The sequence below is a fragment of the Oryctolagus cuniculus genome, chromosome 16 (genome assembly GCF_051225735.1).
Source record: "Oryctolagus cuniculus isolate XC-2025 breed Fujian yellow rabbit chromosome 16, ASM5122573v1, whole genome shotgun sequence".
Classification (NCBI taxonomy): Eukaryota; Metazoa; Chordata; class Mammalia; order Lagomorpha; family Leporidae; genus Oryctolagus; species Oryctolagus cuniculus.
In genome coordinates, this window is record NC_142882.1 from 68,853,744 (window position 1) to 68,876,646 (window position 22,903).

General features: G+C 43.6%; 1 long non-coding RNA gene across 3 annotated transcripts; it reads right to left on the reverse strand.

Moving 5' to 3' along the window:
- Positions 1-1,831: 1,831 nt before the first annotated feature.
- LOC149121804 (uncharacterized) lies at positions 1,832-21,303 on the reverse strand. Of its 3 annotated transcripts, none has more exons than XR_016223293.1 (3): positions 21,179-21,303; positions 20,288-20,346; positions 1,832-1,925 (listed from the first exon to the last, which is right to left on the reverse strand). It is a non-coding gene; the product is annotated as an uncharacterized LOC149121804 (long non-coding RNA). The 3 variants fall into 3 exon arrangements; XR_016223292.1 differs by lacking the exon at positions 1,832-1,925 and adding an exon at positions 18,026-18,928; XR_016223291.1 differs by lacking the exon at positions 1,832-1,925 and adding an exon at positions 18,026-18,928 and having other exon boundaries at positions 21,103-21,303.
- Between the last annotated feature and the right edge of the window lie 1,600 nt (positions 21,304-22,903).

Below are 22,903 nucleotides of genomic sequence, written 5' to 3' on the forward strand. Positions count from 1 at the left end.
TCTCAACATTGACTTCTCCAGATAAATTGTTTAATGCCTTCTTTGGAATGGTGTTCCAAGGTGCTGTGCAGTGGAGGCTCACACTTGGGTCCTGGGTCGTGTTCTCTTGTGTCAGCACCTACTTCCCCCCTCTCTCAAAGTCCCTGCCCCTTCTCCATCTTGGGCTCTCATCCTTGTGGCTCCTCTTTCCTTTTGGAGGACACAGGCTTTTATAGTCAATGAAGGCAGGCATGCATCTGAGAATCTGTGGATCCCATTCTCTGGTGAGCTGTTTAGTTGAGTCTGTATTTTGCTTTTGTGCAGAAAAAGGCAGATGGAATAATAGAAGGTAAGTACAAACCAAAAAACAAAAAACAAACAAACAACAAAAAAAAAACAAACCCAGAGATGTGCCTTAGGCATTTATCCTTCTTTCTTGGTAAAACTATGAACAAATTTATTCTCAAATAATAATGGTTGGTATTCTGTAGAGTAGCTCAATAAAGTTCCATGGAGCATGAAAAGGAGGCCTGGAACTGAATCAACTGCCAGGAGTATGAAAGAAGTGGGAAGATGCTGAGGGGCCCAGTATAGTGACACAGTCAGGAATTCAGCAGTCTGAGTGTTGTTTTGTTTGAGTTCTGCGGTAGAGTTTATTAAGTACCCAATACTTGTATGTACCTCAGTTTCCTTTGCTGTGAAAGGAACTAATACCCCTATCCTAAGGTTACTATGAAGAATTAATTGGAACTCTAAGCACCTATGTAAAATAGAGGTTATCAAAACCCCTGGGGACCTCTGAGAACATAAGGTACTGTAAACATGGAGCTAGTTTTTCTTGGCTAAACCAAGAGAAGTTTGCAAAGTTAGTGAGATGTGTAATTTATAGGCTGCTTTATGCTCCAAATATTTTATACTTCTCAAGGAGCACTTCTGTGGGCTTCAAAGACCAATCTGTCCATGGAGGAGATGCATAGACTGGGGAAAGGAATCAGAGAGCTGTGACCCATTATCTCCCCAATGGGTCAGGCTTCCCCACCCTGAACTAGGATGTGGTGAGCTGGCCCCTTTCCTACTACTACCCTGAGGGCTCTTCCTTGGGGAGCTGTGAAGTTGAATTCTAGTTGACCCATCACTATTTTTATCACTTTGCACCAGGGCTTTAGATAGTACAGACAGTTATTTTTTCACTCCCTTTAGACTGGGAGCCATGGGCTGTACTGCAGGCCTCCTGTTGCTATCATAGCATACATTGGCATGTGTGTGTGTGTGTGTGTGTGTGCATTCACCCACAGCATCTCTTATCTTTATATTTTATGTTGCAACTGCCTAACCATTGTAGAGGTAGACAAAATCTACTCCTTGGTTTGAATCAGAGGTGTATTGCTGCACTTCCTGACTGAGCAGTTGTGAAGGCAATATCCTCCAAGGGGTGTGCAATGCCCATGAATTTCAGAGCAGGTGTTCATTTGTTTCACAAATTCCTTGTGAACTTTCACCATGTGCCTTGCCTGGGATAAAAACTTGGAATATGATTGTGACTGAAACCAAGACAGTCTTACTTATAGACTCTCGGCAGAAGACAGAGTGAATAATTATACAAATGCTTAATTAGTCAGAATTGTAACTTGTGTTATGAATAGTGTTACTAGGTAAAATATAAGACATTCAGTTAAACCTGAATTTTGGGTTAATATTTGAAACTTACTTATATTAAGAAATATTTGTCTAAAGTCCAAATTCAACTGGATGCCCTATTTTTAGTTGCTAAACACAGCAGCCTTGACTATGAAGCAGTGTAGGACGCTATAAGAGCATATTTACTGTATTTACATATTGCTGTAAGAGAAAGGTCTGACCTTACCTGATGGTGATGGTGAAGAGGGTGGCTCAGGGATCAGGAGTCAAAGAACTTGAAGGTCCATTATCAGTTACATACATTCATGCTATATCCAAGAGACAAGTAACACAGCTAAAGAAAAGAACATTGGACAAATTCGTGCAATAAGCACTCCTAGGCAGAAAGCTGATTTTTAAAATTTAATATTGCTATGCAGGGTGATTTATAGATTACGCTATGGAAAGGCTTTATGGGAAATTTCCATGCAGAGCTACAGGGCTCAGAGCAGGTGTAGGACTACGTTCCAAGAAAGTCAGGAAATGCCCTCCCTGACCAATTACCGCAAATCCTCTGCTCACAAAGGAGTCCTTGAGAAAGAGAGAAATGCAGGTGGAAGCACACTGTTTTCTCCAGGCAAGACCAATAACCAAAAAAATAAGGGCAAAAAACCCTGGCAGCTCTGGCTTCCGTGTGAGAATGCCTGTTTCACAGTGCATTGACTTTTCAGGCTGGAGTTGACGAGGCAGGCGCCAGAGGAGTGCAAATCCTTTCAGAGGCAGATCTGAGGAAGAACAGTCAGAAAGGCGGAGGAGGGACTGGAGACCGTCTGAGCTGTGGCTTGCTGGGGTGTTTGCTGTGCAGTCCCCAGCCCCTTCCCTGGCTGCCTTGGAAGGTCCTGAGATGTGCCCTCTTAATGCCTTCCCCTTCCCCCATGGCTCCTCACCTCCACAGTGCTCTCTCCACTCTCTTATCTACTTTTGCACTGATCTCTTACTTCTTTGACTTTCCTTCTCCTCTTGATGGTAAACATGCAAAATTGAAGTTACAGCTATGTATTGATCAAGGAAAACAATGTCACCCATTCTTAACTTTAAGAAATAAAACAAGAACTGGACTATTCTATCAACAAAACTTTAAACGGGAAATTATGTGGCATTTGGTTGTAGATTTTTTAGCTCTATTTTAATTTAAATTTGTACTTTAATTCTCTCCCTGAGAGTGGTGTTCAGAAAAAAAAAGTTTCTTCTTGTTGTAAATATGATTTAAAACTTAATACAAAGGTCAACTCATAGGTATTAAAATAAATCATTCAGAATATGTTACAAAAGTTTAACTTTTGGCCTCATCAAAACAGTAATTACCTAAAAAATATTTTTAATGTATCTGTGACACAACTAGCTTGGAAAGAACCACATCCATGTAATATTTGATATGCAGTGCTACACTTCTCTAATAATACCCAAAGGATTTATGCTAACTTGGATTTCTACAAAAATCAGAAATGTGCAAGTGTGGGGAAATACTAAATCTAGTTTGTGGAACTATGTACTGTCGCTCCCCCTCTTCGTGGAGGAGCAACACAGGACCCTGCGCTGTTCTTTTCGTCTGCTCGGCCCTCCCCGGGTTTGCTGCTGGTTCTTCCCGGGTTGGCTACTATCCCTTCCACCTCCGTGGAAGGGCAGTTCCCCCTGGCCACATTCCCCACTTCCGCAGGGGAGCGGCACACCGCCGGCCGGCTTTCTCGGGGGCTGCACGGGTTCCCTTAGATGTTCCCCATAGATGTTCCCGGTGCATGCCGTCTCTCTCCTCCTTTATAGTCCTCCTCCGCCAATCCCAACTCGGCTGCCCACATGCCGAGTATGCTGCTCTCCAATCAGGAGCAAGTCCTACAGTTAATTGGTTGAACTGGAGGCAGCTGTGCGGAAGCTGTTTACTTCTCTCCCAGCGCCATATTGTGGGAGAGCAGATGCATAGAATAAGTCCTAATTCGAGTAACTTAGTCTAGTCCGGATTGCTCCCCACAGAGGAGAGCAGATGCATAGAATAAGTCTTAATTCCAGTAACTTAGTCTAGTCCGAGCTGCTCCCCACAGATCCCCCTTTCTTTTTATTTTTTGGCGTTGATACGCGCCTGTCTTCGGTGTCCCGCGGCACACACTCTGCTCTACTTGCTAGAATTGCCACAGGCTCTTACAAGTCCTATCAATCAGGCAAACCGAATCCGGGTCCTCTCTTCGCCCTGTTGTGAGGAGGTTTTTAGGCGCTGATGCGTGCCTGTGTTCGGTGCCCTGCAGCGCATGCTCTGGTCGAGCCTGCAGGGGCTTACAAGCTCTATCAGGCAAACCGAATCCAAGCCTTCTCATTGCCTTATTGTGGGGGAGACTTATTAGTGTTGGTTCGTGCCTATCTTCGGTGACCTGCAGCTCATACTCCGGTCGAGCTGCTTGTTGGCGCTTACCGCCTTAAATCAGGCAGACCGAATCCAAGCCTCCTAATTATATTGTGGGGAAGCCTTACTGATGTTAATTCGTGCCTGTCTTCGGTGACCTGCGGCGCATAAGCTGCTAGCTGCCCGCAGGTGCTCATCGTGCTCATCGCCTCACTTAATCAGGCAGACCGAATCCAAACTTTCTCGTCGCCATGTTGAGGGGAGGCCTTTCTGTTTCTCTATTTCTCTATCTCCGGGCATTCCTATTTCTCCCATTTTGCTTCTATCTGCCAACATTCCTATTTCTCTTTTACTTCTAAACTTCTGTTTCTCTTATCCCCGCAGCTTCCTGGTGCCTCGCCCCGCCGGCGGGTTCCCTATCTATTCACGCCCCGTGCTCTCTCTGCACGCGGCGGCTTCCGCGAGTAACACAGCGTAGCTTGCGTCTCCACCACTAGCATTCAATCCAAGTTCCCCGGGCTAGCCTGGCGAATTCAACCCAGCGTACGTCTCCGCCCCACGATTTGGCTTCCCGTCCTTTGCTCCCCGGGCTAATCAGACGGATCCCAATCTGGCTTACGTCTCAGCTTCTGGTTTCAACTTTTCGCCCCCTATTCCCGGGCTAACTTGAGAATCCCAAAGTGGCTTTCGTGTCCGCCTTGGCCTGCCCCCCACGGCTTCAATTTCCCTAACATTTTTCTCTACCCGGTATGTTTCCCCAAACTTTCCTCCAACGATATTCCTCCCTCATTTCTCCTGGCCTCTCCCCACAGTCCGCGTCCGAGTCTGTTTGTTCTAGCTTTCACTTTCGCTTTCGACCTTAGAGATTTCTCCCAGCTTCCCCCCGTAGTCCGTATCCGAGTCTATGCCTAGGCTTTCAATAGCTTCTTCCGGCACCCTTTTCGTCCGGCTTTTCCCTAGGCTGTTTGCTAGTCTCTCTCTCCGGTATTTTCCCTAGGCTGTTTGCTAGTCTCTCTCTCCGATATTTTCCTGCTTCTTCCCGTTTCTTCCCTCCTAAGTTTCATATCCGTCCTAGGTTTCCTATCCGAGCTAGGTTTTCTATCCGAGTCATTTCTTCCCTCCTAAGTTTCCTATCCGAGTCACGGCACCATTATATCGCTCCCCCTCTTCGTGGAGGAGCAACACAGGACCCTGCGCTGTTCTTTTCGTCTGCTCGGCCCTCCCCGGGTTTGCTGCTGGTTCTTCCCGGGTTGGCTACTATCCCTTCCACCTCCGTGGAAGGGCAGTTCCCCCTGGCCACATTCCCCACTTCCGCAGGGGAGCGGCACACCGCCGGCCGGCTTTCTCGGGGGCTGCACGGGTTCCCTTAGATGTTCCCCATAGATGTTCCCGGTGCATGCCGTCTCTCTCCTCCTTTATAGTCCTCCTCCGCCAATCCCAACTCGGCTGCCCACATGCCGAGTATGCTGCTCTCCAATCAGGAGCAAGTCCTACAGTTAATTGGTTGAACTGGAGGCAGCTGTGCGGAAGCTGTTTACTTCTCTCCCAGCGCCATATTGTGGGAGAGCAGATGCATAGAATAAGTCCTAATTCGAGTAACTTAGTCTAGTCCGGATTGCTCCCCACAGAGGAGAGCAGATGCATAGAATAAGTCTTAATTCCAGTAACTTAGTCTAGTCCGAGCTGCTCCCCACAATGTACAGCTAATGTTAATAAGGAATTCTTTTTCACTCAAGTACCAGTGGAACCATTTACAACTAGGACTTAGGAAATACCTCTGTCTTCTCCGAAGGCTCTCATTCTGCCATGATTTAGCCCTGTGTCATCTGATAATCCCCTTTCACTTTCCCCATCTGATTACATCACATATTTTTCCATAGTTGTTTCCTTGTTGTATTATGGTGCCCTGATCTGAATTTTTTTCCTAAAGGATGGTTGTAGTTTCTGCCTCTGAACTTATTCCACTTCAGGTCTGGTGCTTACTCTTTCATCAGTTTTATAACACCAAATATACTTCTAATATGCTTTCTGTGTAAATACACTTTATTTATAGGTGTGTTTATCTGTAGACACACTGTCTATTAGGCTGATTTTCAGGAGTGGCACAAAAATGTCTAAGACATGAAAAATGAGTCTTGCCAAATATAAAAATATGAAAGGAAAAGATTAAATAAAAATTAAAATAATCTGAAAATTAAAATCATGAAAATATGTGCAAATTTTAGGCAAAAGATATATATGAGATGTCTGTTGTACCATGTTTACTTTGGTGTGGGGCTAAGAGTGCCTGAGTTTATGAGGTGTTTGAATAGCCCAGGATAGATTCCCACTAGAACATTGTGTGAGATGCTTTACTGCATGGGATCTATATCATTGCTGTTACTTTGGGATGAGATGGGGTTGTTTAACCTAGGTTTTCATGCACAAACCTCTAATCTTGCAGGATTGCCTAAAGCTTTTTCCCGAGGATGGGAGGTATAAATGGTTTTCAAAAGAAAATATGGAGGCCGGCGCCGCGGCTCACTAGGCTAATCCTCCGCCTAGCGGCGCTGGCACACCGGGTTCTAGTCCCGGTTGGGGCGCCGGATTCTGTCCCGGTTGCCCCTCTTCCAGGCCAGCTCTCTGCTGTGGCCAGGGAGTGCAGTGGAGGATGGCCCAGGTGCTTGGGCCCTGCACCCCATGGGAGACCAGGAAAAGCACCTGGCTCCTGGCTCCTGCCATCGGATCAGCGCGGTGCACCGGCCGCGGCGGCCATTGGAGGGTGAACCAACGGCAAAAAGGAAGACCTTTCTCTCTGTCTCTCTCTCTCACTGTCCACTCTGCCTGTCAAAAAAAAAATACGGAAAGAAGATGAGACACCACACAGACATGGGCCCTCTTTGTTGGGGTTTCAGTCTGCAAACATTGTCTTCCTAACATCGTCTGCAGACATGGTCCTGCCAGCAAGCAAGCACCCCCTTGCTCTCCTTGGAAACTGCAGGGGAACTGGAAGTGCCTTCCCACTCTCTACTTATTCTGTCTGGATGCTTTTCTCAGCTCCTTTTCTCCACAGCTACAAATCTCATCTCCAGGATCCTGAAGATCTTCACTAAAATGTCTTCTCAATGAGGCCTTCCCTGGTCACATTTTCCAAACTAATCCCCCTTCCCAACACTCCCCATTTATCCCTTTCCACCTTATTTTTATTGATGACAGTTCTTTTTCTAAAGATTTATTTATTTATTTATTTGAGCCACAGAGAGAGGGAGAGAGAGAGGGAGAGGGAGAGGGAGGAGAGAGAGAGGGAGAGGGAGAGGGAGAGGGAGAGGGAGAGGGAGGGAGAGAGAGAGAGAGAGAGAGCACAAGCGAGCCAGGAGCTTCCTCTGGGTCTACCACAAGGGTAGCAGGGGCCAAGTACCCAGGCTATCTTCACTGCTTTATCAGGCACATTAGCAGGGGCCTTGATCAGAAGTGGAGCAACCAGAACGCCAACTGGTGCCCATATGGGATGCTAGCATTACATGTGGCAACTTTACTCGCTATGCCAGAACGCTGGCCCTATTGTGGTGATTCTTATCACCATATGGAATATTATCTACTTTCTCATTGATCTTGCTTTTCAAGCTCCCTCCCACCTCCTTTAGAATGCTTCCATCAACAGTGCAGGGATTTCTGACTTCTTTGTTCGCTTTTGTATCCCCAACACCTAACATAGTAGGTGTTCAACAGATAGGTTGAACAAATGAATGAATTCAGCTCTTGCTAGCAGGATATTATCTCCTCTAGATGATGTAGTTCTGTTTTATGTACACAGATTTTTGATTAAATGAGGATAACAGAATGTGGAGGGGCTACGTAGAATAGGGTGGTTACCATATCATATAGATGTCTCCAGGTTCCAGAGCAAACAGCTACTGGAAGGCTGTGAGGGATGCCAGGATGGGAAGCAGTGAATATCACTCTTCTTTGGGGAACACTAGAAGTGATGATGATTCTCAGGTCATCTGTAAGGTGGTCTGGAAGTACAGGAAGTGCTTTTGGTGACAAATGCTTGCCACCTAGCAGGTGATGGTGGATTCTGTTCTCCCTTGTAGGAGAAAGATGGGTGGAGATCTTCTCTATGCCCCAGATTTGGGGCACCTTAAAAGATGTCAGTAATTTTGACGCTTACTTGCTCTTTCTTAGGTCCAAGAAGATTTGGCATGGCACTCTTTTTAGAAATATATTGAAATATACCAACCCAGCCCCAAGCTTATCTGACTGTTATAGTCAAATTATTTGTCAGCATTTAACAATGGTCCTTGACGGCTAACCTCAAATGCATGGGTTTTCAGTAGTTATCAGTAGCTTAGTTGAGAGAAACAGTGTTTATGTAGGATGCCCTAGTTTTCCTAGATTCAAAGTCCTTTGTCCACCTTTACTGGGTATTGGATCACCTGGGGATAGAAACATTCAGATATCTGTGCATTTTGCTGTGCCTTTCATTGGGATTTTCGCTGGGATTTGGATCTAAAATAGGGTTCAGAGATCTGTGTTGTTAAAAATTGCCATGGATGTTTTGGTTGCAGAAATAATGTTGAGACTTACTGCAAGATGATCTAAATATTGATTACAAATTAAAATGCCAATAATGTAACTTCAGTGAGTTAAGCATGCCTGTGACAACAGTGGAAAATTTCACTCCCTGTCTCCCATCCGAAAGGGGATCTGATACTCAGTACTAATTGTGGCCATGGGATCCCGATGTTACCAGCTTACAATGCTTCAAGGAATTTGAAAATCCTGGTTCTTTAACTGGAATAAAAACTTTCAATGAGAAACATTTTGCCTAACTTTCATGTTTGCTCAATTGAAGCATCCTACTATTGCAACGTGTGTGTGTGTGTGTGTGCGTGTGTGTGTGTGTGTGTGTGTTCAGACCAATATTTGGCTCCAGTGCAACCTATTTGCAACCTCTGCAAAATCTCTGGTTGGAGCCAGTTGGCTAGCGTCATGTTCCTGACTAGATGGTGGAACTGGCTCTCCATTTAATGAATATGTTTTTTTTTTTTTTTAAATAAAGAATTGTGGTACCTGCCTGTGTTAGGAGAATTTATAAGCAAGAGTTACCCTATTAAAATGAGTCACTCTGTTTTGTTAGTCTGCTAGAGCACACCACTCTTTCTCCTCTTTGCTTTCCTTTTTGCTTGAACAACAACTGTCCTCCTTCCAGGTTGCCAATTTGATGGTTTCTCTATTACCCCAAGCCTGATGAAATCCTCCAGTGTCCTCAGTGCTAGGGTTTTGGCATATTTCACAGTAACTTTCGATTTCAAGTTTAATTATTTATTTTATTTTCTATTCTGTAAATGTATGGAGACAGTGATCTTGTCTGTAGCTCACTGCATATCAAAATGTCTGGTAGAGAGGAACACCTGGCTTTTTCCACTTCTCATGGATGAGGACATTGGTAATAGGGGCTGGACTAGTAGCAAGGATGCTGTATTCATCATGTGGCTTCTATAGTTTCTGATATATTTATCTTTATTAAGTAATATATACCAATTATAAATATAGCAATAGATAAATACATTACATATATATGATAGTTATACATGTACATATGCTAATGCGGTCAGCATTGTGTAATTGTAATTTTGATGTCATGCTCACATGGAATTTCAGCATCCAAAGTGTGAAAGAGTCTCCTTGTTTCCTTACCAGACAGATCCCTGGCTCACTGGCCGAAGATTCCAAAAGCTTGTCTTCCCTTGTCCTCATGTGAAGCTTTCTAGAGTGCATCAACTTTGTCTTGACTGATTTTCAAAAGCCAAGTATATCCTACTGTGAGGCACATTCTCCCTGATTGTTTTTAGTCTTGAGTTGAGCAGAAATGTTTTTGATGGGGATTTAAGAGGAAGAAGTCACAAAAATATGAATCTTTTAAGAAGCTGAAATTTTCATCTCTGCCAGAGATGAGGTAAATAACTGAGTTAAATCAAGATAAATTTTGAATTTTAGCTTTATTTTTTGAATAGCTTCTTGAGGTTTTTAGAGAAAAAAGCTTTATAGAATTTTTTTGTTTCTACTTTTCTCCCTTGAGTTCTGAAATTCTTTGCATTCTCAATGGCTGGAAATAGTAATTTTCACCACCATCATCATAATTAAGCATAATATGATAATGGTTAAGATTATGAATCACTGTCTTAATGAAGGGTTATTATATTGTTCATTATCATGGCGGTTGCTATGATTATTATTTTGGGATTATAGACCATCCAGAAATGGTGAGTTCGTCCCTAAGATGATTATTACAAATAATGACAAGGATGCCAATAATTATATAACAACAGTGTTCTACTTTTTTCAGCACATATAACCACTTTACAGTTGAAATTCCTTAAAAATCACCAGTATTTCTTACACAGACAGCAAGGTAAGAAATGATGCATAAGAATGTGATATTTACCCATTATCCAAAAATCTGTGTTTAAAAACAAAGGCAGGCTATTTTAAAACAATAACATTAATTTATCAAATGTCTGCTTATGAATTACTTTTTATAATACCTGATACAGGTAAAAAATTCAATTTCAGTTTCTTGTGTTATAGTGTATTGATTACATGCAAAAATAATTTAAAAAATAAGCCCCCAACCCTCCAAAATCCAACCATCTGGAAAAGAAGACAGCATATCTTGTGAAGTGGGGGTGCACTGTGCAACCTCCAATGAGAAAATATCAAAGCACATTAGGAAACAGGCTCTTTGGTGCAGGAGCCCCATTCTTCCTCACACTTCAGGAAATGATGCATCTCCTCCTGTGACCCACTCGGAATAATGCAGGCTATAAGATCTTAATTTAATTGAGAAATGGGTAGTAGTGACTTATATTCCTTGAAAATTCTGAGAGTTTGAAAATATGTCCATATTTCACAATTTTAGAAATAAACCCGGCTATTATTATCAACAATAATAGATATATCTATAAGGGTGCTGTAAAATATATAGTTTACTGAAAATCTAGCTCAGTTCTTATGTTTCAAGTTTACAATATTATAATACCAATATTTATAGATTATCAATATTTGTTTGTTTACATAGAAAATGAAAAAGCAAATACTAGAAAAAGATGCAAAGTTCCGAGAACACTATAAAATATAAAACTTCAAAAAGTAGAGTTTGCACTTAGAATGAATGCATGATATCAGAACAAGCCAAGTAAAATAAGGAAATCTCCCCTGGAAAAACTAATATTAGCTTATGTAAGTGTGGTGTTTTATAGTTTGCATGATCTCATTGATGACACTCTAAGTTATATATGGCAGGCAATTCAATTTGCAGATGAGGGGATTGAGACTCAGTTCCTACATATGAGCAAACTGTTTTTATCCAACCTAGTAATCTAGTCTAGTAGATATAGACCCAGTACCCAAGAGTTGCTGACACATAGATAGCACTGTGCACTAGTGACTGTTACAATTTCTGTTTATCTTAAACCCCTTTAAGTCTCCCAGTAACCTCCAAAGTTAGATATCAGCTTGTTGTCACTATAATGAAATGCCTGACACAGCCTACTTATGAAGGAAAGGGTTTGTTTCAGTTCACAGTTTTGAAGGTTCAAGTCCAGGATCGAATGTCTGGGTTTGATGATTGATGAGAGTGTTGGGGTGCATGAGGCGGAAGGTTCACATGGTGACCCAAGGAACTGGATCAGACCCACACTTTTATAACCAACCCAGTGACCTAAGGACTTCACTAGGCTCACCTGCTGAACATCACAATTGGCTTAATGGTCCACCTTCTTAGTACTTACACTTAGGACTTTGGGGTTTAAATACCTGCATGAGTTTGAGAGTCATTCCCTATTTAAACCATAGCAACAGGTACTTCTGCATATGAAAATCTCAGGTTTACAAAATTTAAGTAACCAATAGGGTTAGTAATCAGTGGAACCAGGACTCAAAGCCAAGATTTAGTCCCAGAGCTCCACTATGCTGATAAAAAATTATTACTGCTTGGTACAATATCTGTCATACAGAAGGTGCTCAATAAATATTTAGTGAATAAACCAAGAAGTGACAGAAATCACTTTTTTGTGGTATTTATTGTTAACAGTATAATTTAAAGGCATATATAGTCTATGTCTGATAATATTGCACAGTATTCTGCGTGCTCACTTATTGACTGATTTATTCCTCCAGTCAACAGATGTTTATTGAGTATTTCCCATGTTTAGGAACTGTGCCAGGCAATGGGAATACAGAATAAAGCAAAAATGTGGTTTCTCTTTTCATGGATTATGTAATAGGAGCTTTCTCCCTCCCCCCATATATTCAAATGTATATTTAGGTACAAGTTCTGAGAAAACTTTGAGTAAACTGGCCATCAAGGAAGGATTTGAGGGAGGTAACATTTTAGGCAGCACTTGAAAGAACAAGTTAACAAGGCAGAAAGGGTGGGTGAAGGACAGGTGAGGAACACAGCATTTGAGAGCCTCCAAAAGCAGTAAAAATCTGGTACTTTCAAGAAAAAATTTAAAAGCCTGGTGAGGAGATCAGCATTGATGGTGTAATGGGTTAAACTGCCACCTGCAGTGCTAACACCCCATATGGGCGCTGGCATCAAGTTGATCCTGGACTTGAACCTTCAAAACTATTCGAGTCCCAGCTGCTCCACTTCCATTCCTGCTCTCTCTAGTGTGCCTGGGAAGGCAGTAAAGGATGGCCCACCAACATGGGAGACCCAGATGAAGCCCCTGGCTTCAGCCTGGTGCAGTCCTGGTGGTGTGGCCATTTAAGGGAGTGAGCTAGCAGGTGGAAGATCTCTCTCTCTCTCTCTCCCTTTCTCTCTCTGTAATTCTGTCTTTCAAATAAAATAAATCTTTAAAAAGAAACCCAGTGTGGCTAGAGCAGGGAAATGTGGTCCAAGGGGGATTTGACTCAGTCTATGCATAGACACTCAGGAAATCAGAGAATTCAAAATTTATTTGAAGTGGAGGAAGGGGCTCTAGCAGGTTTTATATAGGAGAGTTTTGTTAAAACATGACTTTTCTTGGCTACAGAGATTGTGAATAAACCTCCCAGACTTTGTTTCAATAAATTTGCAAGTACTTCTTCTAGAGACACAGTTCTATAGTTAAATGTCCTTATGAATTTTACATTGGTCCATTTTCTTCAACCCAAAAGACTAATGTCTCTAAGGACAAGGGCTAAGTTTGCTAACTGCTTTCACATCCCTTTAGTCTCTGATAGTAAAGTTGAAAGCATAAAATAGGTGTTCATGAATTTTAATCCATTAAAACATATTAAAATGCACACATGCACAACCACCCCAAGGATATGAAGTCCTTGGTCACATTTCTAGAAGGTTCTTTAGGAGGCTCATACACAAGCAGTATAAACAGGGCTGGGGGCACTTTATGGACCAACCCAAATCTGCCCCAGTGAAATTCCCACCCCTGTTTTATAGACTCAACTCACTCCATGTTAAGATAAGTATCTGAGGAGAATAGAAACACCTGTCTAAGGCTGAGGCTCACGTTCTCACTAGCTGTAATTCTAGCCTTGGCCATAAAGCTTTCAAGAAAGAAAGAGGCTCTCTCTTGACAGAGGCGCCTGTTTGAAAGTTCGTAAAGCACAATGCTTTTGCCTTTTTGTTGGAAAAAAACCCTGACTTTGCAATTTCAAACTTGCAAAAACTATGCTAGTGAAAGACCATAAAGAAAAGCTTGTTCAATGAAGACTTCTGATTAACTGATATATTTTGCTTCACTGTGAAGAAGAAAGATGCAAATTACATATTCCAGGTGAGAAGCAACAGCTGAGGCCACAATATTAATACTTTGTAAGAAGAACTTGTGTTTAGACAGATAAAAATGAGGCACATAAAGGACTAGTCTTTTTTGAATATCAAATGTTGGTCCTTGGTACACTGTAATGTGGACTAATGCATTTTTGAAGAATCCTTAGCAAGGGTGGAAAAATTTGCCATTGAAGCCATAATTTACCAGCTAATTCAATGAACTGCAAGGAATATCCTCCTCCTAATTCCAGCTTCCTACCATTGCAGAACTTGGGAACATAGGTGACATAGTGTTTGGGTCCTGCCACCCACACCAAGGACCTGGATTGAATTTCCAGCTCCTGGCTCTGGCCCTTATTCATCCCTGGACTTTGTGGGCATCTGGGGAGTGAGCCAGAATAGGGGAGCTGTCTCTCTCCTTCTCCCTCTTTCTCTTTCTGCTTCTTGAAAACACACACACATACTTCATGCAGTTAAAAACAATCTTAGATCTGAAATACAGGGAGTATTGATCAAAAATCAAACAACAGAAATAAATACACTCAAATAAATGCATTTCACTGAGTTGTTACCAATGGTAGGAAAATTGTGCAAGGTTCTCAATAAGTGTGACTGGCAGGAAAAGGATCCATCTGTCCTCAGTTCCTCTCTTCAGTACTTGGGGGTTCTCCCATTTGTAGTTGGGATGAGTGATTCAGTAGGTTAAATAGGCAGCCTTTAATAAAGCTACTATTTATTACCACTCACATGTCCCCCTGCAGTGTTGTCAGCACTTCATAATGGGTTTGGTGAGGAGACCCAATGCTGTCAAAACTCTTAGGGTATAATTGGTGTCTGTTCCAACAGGGGAATGCAGTTCTCATAGGGACTTTGAATTTACACCAAAATGGAGAAAGGAAGACATTTCTTCATGGTTTTTGTCATTTTCACTGTCTTGCAAACACATAAGCCACTAACTTTTCAAAGGCTTGGGGTTAGAATAACATAGTACTTTTCCTAGGTAATGCCTATATCCTACATGTTTTTTTTAATTTTTTTAATTTTAATTTTTTATTTTTTGACAGGCAGAGTGGACAGTGAGAGAGAGAGACAGAGAGAAAGGTCTTCCTTTGCCGTTGGTTCACCCTCCAATGGCCACTGTGGCCAGCGCGCTGCAGCCGGCACAGCGCGCTGATCCGATGGCAGGAGCCAGGTACTTATCCTGGTCTCCCATGGGGTGCAGGGCCCAAGCACTTGGGCCATCCTCCACTGCACTCCCTGGCCACAGCAGAGAGCTGGCCTGGAAGAGGGGCAACCAGGACAGAATCCGGCGCCCCGACCAGGACTAGAACCTGGTGTGCTGGCGCCGCAAGGCGGAGGATTAGCCTAGTGAGCCGCGGCCCCGGCCCCTACTTGTTTTATGTTACCTCTGTAACCCAGCATAGAATCTCATATATGGAACTTGGCACATATTTGTTGAAAATTTGATACATCTCTTCTTTCTCCTTGGTACACGCTTGCTGAAGTAAAGAAGAAAAGGTGGGATATATTGCTTCAGCCCTAGCCTCCACAGCATATTGATAAGTATGGGACTTAGTTGCTGAGCACTCAAAGTTAGATATTTTATTTGCTCTTTGTCATTAAAAGACACATTTCTCTCTGTCAAGTACTAACCAGGACTGGCCTTGCTTCCAAAGTCAGGTGAGATTGAGTGTGTTAGGAAATGAAAGAGTTACCTCTACCCCTATATTTATAGCAGCTCAACTCACAATAGCTAAGATATGGAATCAACACAGTTATCCATGAACTGATGACTGAATAAAGAAAATGTGGTATATATACAGATGATGTAATACTACTCAGCCATAAAAAGGATGAAATCCTGTCTTTTGCAACAAAATGGATGCAACTGAAAACGTTAAGCTTAGTGAAATAATCTACACCCAAAAAGACAAAACTGTGATTTCTCTTATTGGTGGTAGCTAATATATAAGTGCAAAACAACAACAACAACAACAAAAACCTGAATGTATAAGAGTGAAAATGAGATCTTATGATTTGATTGTTGTTTGTAGCCCTTGTCTATGTTTCTGTGGAACAGTAGTTTTTCCACTTTTTACTTGTTTAACACTATATTCAGTGGAGTATTAATCCTATAATTATAAAATAAGTAGAGGGTCCAGCGCTGTGGCATGGTAGGTTAAGCATCTGCCTGTGGTGCCAACATCCCATATGAGCACCAGTTCGTGTCCTGCCTGCTCCTTTTCCAATCCAGTTCTCTGCTAAAGGCCTGGGAAAACAGTGGAAGATGGCCCAAGTGCCTGGGCCCCTGCACCCACATGGGAGACCTGGAAGAAGCTCCTGGCTTCAGATTGGCCCAACTCTGGCCTTTGTGGCCATTTGGGGAGTGAACCAAAGAATGGAAGATCTCTCTTCTCTGTCTCTCCTTCTTTGTCTGTAACTCTGTTACTCAAATAAATTAAAAAAAAAAAGTAAATGGAAAATATACTATAACAAAAATTAAAAGGAAAATAAAAAGAAACTAAGGACAAGGGGGGGACACAAGGAAGGAGGGCGGTATTGTTATGTTCTTAGAATTGAATCTTTGAAATATGTGAAATCTGTTCTCTTCATATTAATAAAATTTCAACTTAAAAAAAACGCATTTCTAGAATTGGAGAAAGGACTTCTCTCTGTCCATCTTGGAGAATTGTGCTTAAATTCATTCACTAGAACTGTGACATAACATATCCTAATGATGGTAACCACAGGGGACAGGTGGGCCACTTAGGTGATCACTGTTAAATGGCCAGTCCATCTGGTAACTTGCAGATCCTCAGCAGAGAGCCCTAGGAAGCCACTGCTCCATGTACATTGACATAGGTTGGATCATTCATTGATAACATCAAATGGTGATCCATAGCGATATTATTTGCATATACAATACTGTCTTGATCACTGTCAATAAATTAGGTTTTAGACTTGTCTGTTTTAAACTTAGTATAGGTCAGTCAATTGAGTTCTCTCCTTGGTAATGCCCTCTCTTGATTCTTAGTATCTCTCCTTCTTCTTACTTTGGTCTCTGAGGGGTCTCTGTGTTTGCAGCATTGAGCTGGCTTGTGTGACCATGTGGTGGAGGTTCTTTAGAAGCTCCCCTCAATTAATTATCCAGTAGGCCTGGTCCTGTTGGCATCCAAGCTTGGAGTCTGTGACTATGAACTTATTGGTGGTTGTTTACATTCAGCTGCTGCTCTGTGGGAGCCATCAGCCATCTCCTGTCTGCTTCTGGTGAACTATGGAACACTGTCTCAGTTACAGCCCCATGTCCAGTCAGTCCACTGTGCTGGGTCACCTCAGCCCACTGTGCCACACTGCCCACTGCAGTCCAGTTGTGGATAAAACAAAAATCGCTTCTCTTATGAGGCTAGAATGTAGTATGTTAGCGTGATGCTCTGAACACTGATCTTCAGGAATCATGAGTGGAGAACTTGAGGAAAGATTCCTCCTTTATCCTCTGACTTACCCTCATTTATCTAATTTAACTTCTTTGGGTTGAACCTGGGAACAAGGAAAGTGTGGACATAGATCTCTGCTTACTTCTCCCGTCTTGTTGCCCAAATGCTCCAGTCTAGAGAAGAGGAAGTTTGTTCTCTTGTAAGCCAAAAATCTCTGGGATATGGTCTGGGTACCTGCAGTTTGGTAAACTGTACAGGTGATTCTGATGCAGCTAATGTTTGAGAACAGCTGGCTGAGGAAGTGTCTGTCTTCCTTAATCCATGATGGTTAGGTTTTAATGGAAAATCAGTAATATTTTTCCCTGTAAAGATAAATTTATGATCAGAGCTCTCCACAGTTAACCCTTAATGTGTTAAAAGGGGAAGGGGGAAAATTTGTCTTGCGTGATCTCTATATTTTGAGGGCCGAGCCTACATTTTGAAATTACTCTGTAACATATCCTAATCTCTCTACATCTTCCTTCATCCCCATGCAAAAGACCACCTTGAGTCAATGAGCAAAAATGCTGTGATCTTAGAAAAGAGAAAGATCAAGTGTAGAAAAGAGAAAAACACATCACATTTATTATTTTCCTGGATATTTAGTCTTTACATTGCACAACAATCCACATGTAGTATCTGATATGATTGACTTTAAAACATATTACACATGCCTAAAATGTACTTGGTAACAATTTGGCCAAGTACGACAAAGAGTATTTCTATCCAATGCAGCACCTTCTGGCTTATGGACTCTCTTTTTATTTTTTTTTAAGATTTATTTAATTGAAAGGCAGAGTTATGGAGAGAAGGAGAGGGAGAGAGAGAGAGATATCTTCCACCCACTGGTTCACTACCCAAATGGCCAAAACAGCTAGAGTTGGGCTGATCTGAAGCCAGGAGCCAGGAACTTCTTCCAGGTCTCCCACATGGGTGATAGGGACCCATGTACTTAGGCCATCTCCACCACTTTCTCAAGTGCATTAACTGGGATCTGGATTAGAAGTGGAGCAGCCTGGACTCAAAGCTGCAGCCATATCGGATGGTGGTGTCACAGGTGGCGGTTTTACCCACTATGTCTTGATGCCAGCCCCTGGACCCTATTTTGTATCCTACATTGTTCAGGTTCACATCATTGGAATCATCTCATTGCCTACCCGTGAGCTTTTATTACTAACTGCAGAAGATTTGGAGGTATTCCATCTGCAGTGACTCATGGTTTACGTTCTTGTCAAAATAGAACACCATCTCTGAGGAATGTCAGTGGCTGCAACTAATGCCCCAACTTCATCACCTCTGGAGCTCTCTTTCATTGCTCTGACATGGAGTCAGTATAATTCTCTTGTGTAATCTGTCACTGAGTGTGAATGGGGCTTGTGTCTTGCTTCAAACCAGTAGAATGCAGAAACAATGGGAAGTCACTTCTGAGATGTTCTGTGAGAGTCGGTCTTCTAGCAGACTCATTCTTCTCTGTTGTTGTCTTTGAAGAAGGGATTATCACGGGGTGAGAGGACCTATGTAGAGGGCCGCAAAGCAAGGAACTGTCGGCAGCCTCTAGGCGCTGACAGTGCCTTCTAATCAGTGCTCAGGAAGAAGTCAAGGCCTCAGTCATACAGCTGCAAGGAGTTGGCATCGTTCAGCACCACAACACAGCCTGATTTCAGCCTTGTGAGACAAACAGGATCCAGCGAAGCTGTGCCCAGACTCCTGATCCATAAATTGTGAGAGAATAAATATATGCTGTTTTAATTGATTGGTCATTTGTTACACAGCATAGGAAACTAACATAATAGTACATTCTAGAGACTAGGACAGAGGTAATCCCAGGTGAGATAAGTTAGTGAGTCCCAATGTGGTTCAGGTTTCTTCTCTAGTTTGTGTCTATAATAATAAAACTACCATCTGTTGAGTCTACTTTGAGTGCCAGATGTTTAAACAGTACTAAGTTTTATATTCATTATCTTGTTCAATCTCTGAAATTGCCAGAAGCCCATTGCATATGTAAGTAAGTGGAGGCCTCAAGAAGTTCATGAATATTTTGATATTCAAGAGTCAGTAGTGGCCAGTGCCGCAGCTTACTAGGTTAATCCTCCGCCTGTGGCACCGGCACCCCAGGTTCTAGTCCCGGTTGGGGAGCCAGTTTTGTCCCGGTTGCTCCTCTTCCAGTCCAACTCTCTGCTGTGGCCCGGGAGTGCAGTGGAGGATGGCCCAAGTGCTTGGGCGCTGCACTCGCATGGGAGACCAGGAGGAAGCACCTGGCTCCTGGCTTCAGATGGGTGCAGCTTGCTGGCCATAGTGGCCATTTGGGGGGTGAACCAATGGAAGGAAGACCTTTCTCTCTGTCTCTCTCTCTCTGTCTAACCCTGCCTGTCAAAAAAAAAAAAAGTCAGTAGCAAGGTCAGGACTGAAATATGTCTTTGACTCCAAGAGTTCTGCCTTAATCACTGGTGCTGGGAAACCACCAAGAAGTGAGGGTGCCATGCATTCAGAGCTGCTCAAGGGTGCACCAAGAACAGCAGTCTCTCAGGGATGACTGTGGCTTCCCTGTGCAGGAGCTCAGGAAAATGATAGCAGCCACACCCTGAATCTGATGTTCATTCAACCCACAATCTTTCCTTTGGGTTTTGCTAACCTCGTGCACTCTGTTATTTCCTAAAGCCTGTTCCTGGAAACGGAGTAGAAGTGAAGACTCTCCTGCTGACGTTTAGAACACAGGGGAAGAAATAGGACTTACCAACTGTAACAACAAAAAACATTTGTACAAAACATTTAAAATCTAGAAAAGGAAGTGTCTGACTAAGCCATTTATCCACATAACGCATTCCCCTTAATTTTGCTTATAATGGATGATTTCTGTGCGTTCACGAGTAAAGGGATGAGCACACTGACTTTAAGCAGACCCACGTGGTTGTGGCCACATTCGTAACTGTCTCATTTATGAATCTCAGCACACCCATTGAGTTTAACGAAGTAGAAAAATTAGGATCTTGGAAGGTCATTGAACTCTTTGTGTGCAAATACAATTAATGCACATCTCCATAATGGGTGTCCAGGAAGTGTTCTTACCTAATATCCGATTCAAGACAACCAACAGGACTCAGCCAGAGCTTTGTCTGAAGAGACATCTGAAATATATCAAGGAAATAAATTAACTGTCAAAAACTTCATTTATTCTACTGAGATTATGAAATGCAGCTGGAGAATTCATCTGAAAGATGGTTGTGGGAGCTGAGACAGGAGTCGCAGTTAACACCCACCATGGAAGGTCTCCAGGCAGCTGGGGTAGGGAAGCCAGGGATGGGTGGAATGAGGCAGAACGATCGAGCTTGAGGAGCGAAGGGACTTGGGAGCAGCAAAACAGGGCAAGTGATGGCCAGCGCCAAATTAGCAGCACAAACCATGTGGTCGTGGTAAATGCCTCTGCTCAGGTTTTATTGAGGAAATAAGTCATACTCCGCTCAACTTGCTCACCCTGGCCCCCTCCCAGCTCTGATTCCCGGTTGGCTATTTTGTATCAAGGGAAGGCGGAATGGGACAAAGGCTCCGGGGTCACGATTTTCTTTTTCAGACACTGGAACTTTGCATGGAAATAGCTTGGGGACAAAACCGAATCACAGACTCCCTGGGTAAGGTGGTTCATTCCTTTAGAAACTGGGGTGGGACACATGTGATAAAAAAAGAACCCATGAGAAAATGGTGGTGTTAGGGGCAGTGGTGGTGCTACACCACTACGCAGTCTCGGTTTTACAGCAGCACTTCCTTCCTCTACCCACCCAGAGAAAGAGCTCTGTCCCCTTGTGTATGTGGAGACCCTTGTTCCTTCTGCCAGTGCCCAAATCATGACGCGTGCACTAGATGAGCAGTTAGCACCTGACACCTACCTGCCATTGTGGCATTGGCATTGTTTCCCCTTACCCACTGAGATAGCCCCGTGAAAACATAAAATCCCCAGTGTACAGAGAAGGAAACAGAAGTTCAGCAGGTATACGGAGCTTCCCCAGGGTCACTCAGTTAGTAATGGTAGAGCCACGGCTTAAGTAGCAGAGCCATTCGGAAGAAGTGATTAAAAGTCCTGGAAAGACTTATCTGAATTAAATTCAGGTGCTTTCAAAAAGGGTAACAGCCATGTTCCTTAAATTTAATCATGAAAAAAAATAGAGTAATGCAAAGAAGTTTCCAGAAGATATAAGACAATGTCTATGTAAAACTGCTTTTCTATACAAAGATGGAGGGGAGAAAATATTTCATAATGAGATAATGTTTTTTAAACAGTGCATAGAAGTGGGGTCAGGGTTTGGAGAAGAGGAGGTGAAAGAGGAGACACGGAGAAGAGATTTGGATGGGAACTGGGAAGGACTGTGTGGCCTGCATCATGATTTTCTTGGTTTTCTTCCTTTGTGACTTTGCTCTCTGTGCTTCAGCTGGGGCTGAATCAGACAGACATTCCACACAACTGTTCTTGAGGTAGCTCTGGTTAGACTAGAAGCAGGAAGTGCCAGAATCTTGCCAGGAAGCCGATGCTCTTGACATTTCCTGCCCTGGAGAGCCAAGGGGCTCCCTTGAGCCCCTGCACCTGAGGACGCTCCATGAACCTCGCGAGGCTCACCTCGATCCAGTGAGAGCCCAACAGGCTGACAGCAGCTCTCACCAGCAACCAGGATTTATGTGCCACATTTCAAAGGACATGCGTTGGAAGGATTTCTTGCTGTGTGAGAAACCATTGGGGCAAAATGGAGTAGAGGAAAAGTGCACCTGATTGTAATTAATGCTGACAGTAATCTCCAGCTTTCATTCTGAAAACAGCCAGATGGGAAAGTTGGAACTGTTAATAATAGAAAACCTTGCCATCCCCAGTTCCTGGAGTCATAACTCTTTAAAGACTGTTTGGATTCCAGATCTCCACAGACTGGCCCAGGCCAGATGCTGCTCACGGCACGGCAGCCGTGGGCCGCGGTGGGCTCTGTTACAGGAAGGGAGTCAGAGAAAGGGGAGCTCTGCTCACACACCCAGCTCTGCTGAGAATTCTACATGCGGGAGGCCTGGAGCTGGGAGGAAGGGGAGGAAGGCAAGGAAATAGCCAGAACATGTGGGGGTCAGACTGTGACTCTGAAACATCTTAGCCAGTGGCTGTGCTGTGCAGGCCTTGGCAAGGAAGGAGCCCAGGAGTGGCGTGGGGCCTGAGCCCAAAAGGAGATTTAAGAAGGCACCGTGGAGAGAGATATTTGCCTCAAAGGCCTGACCGGCTGCGGTCCAGCAGAGGGCAGGGCGAGGGGTGTGCCTGGGGTCAGGAAGGAGGAGGCGGCAGGGGTGTGTGAGGCCAGGGAGGAAGGCCAGGAGGTGAGAGCTCCGGAGGAAGCCATCACTGCCGAGAGCCGCAGCCACGAGGTCACCCCTTGTCCCTCTGTGAAGCTTTGCAGCTTGGCAGAGTGGCCTGAGCCGTGTACCCTGCCAGCTGGGCACCCGGGACTCAGAGGAGGGCTGCTGACAGTGAGAGGAACTGGGACAGCCGCAGATCACTGATGAGACCCCCACTGCTGCTTTAAGGTCTCTGTGGAGAGGGTTGGGGACTAAGGGTCTCATAGCCAAGAATCTCTAGGTCTGAGACAACACAACTTAAGCACTGCTGTGCCCAGGGCAGCCGCTGACACAGAGGAAAAGTCCTAGGAAAGCCAGAACTGGAGT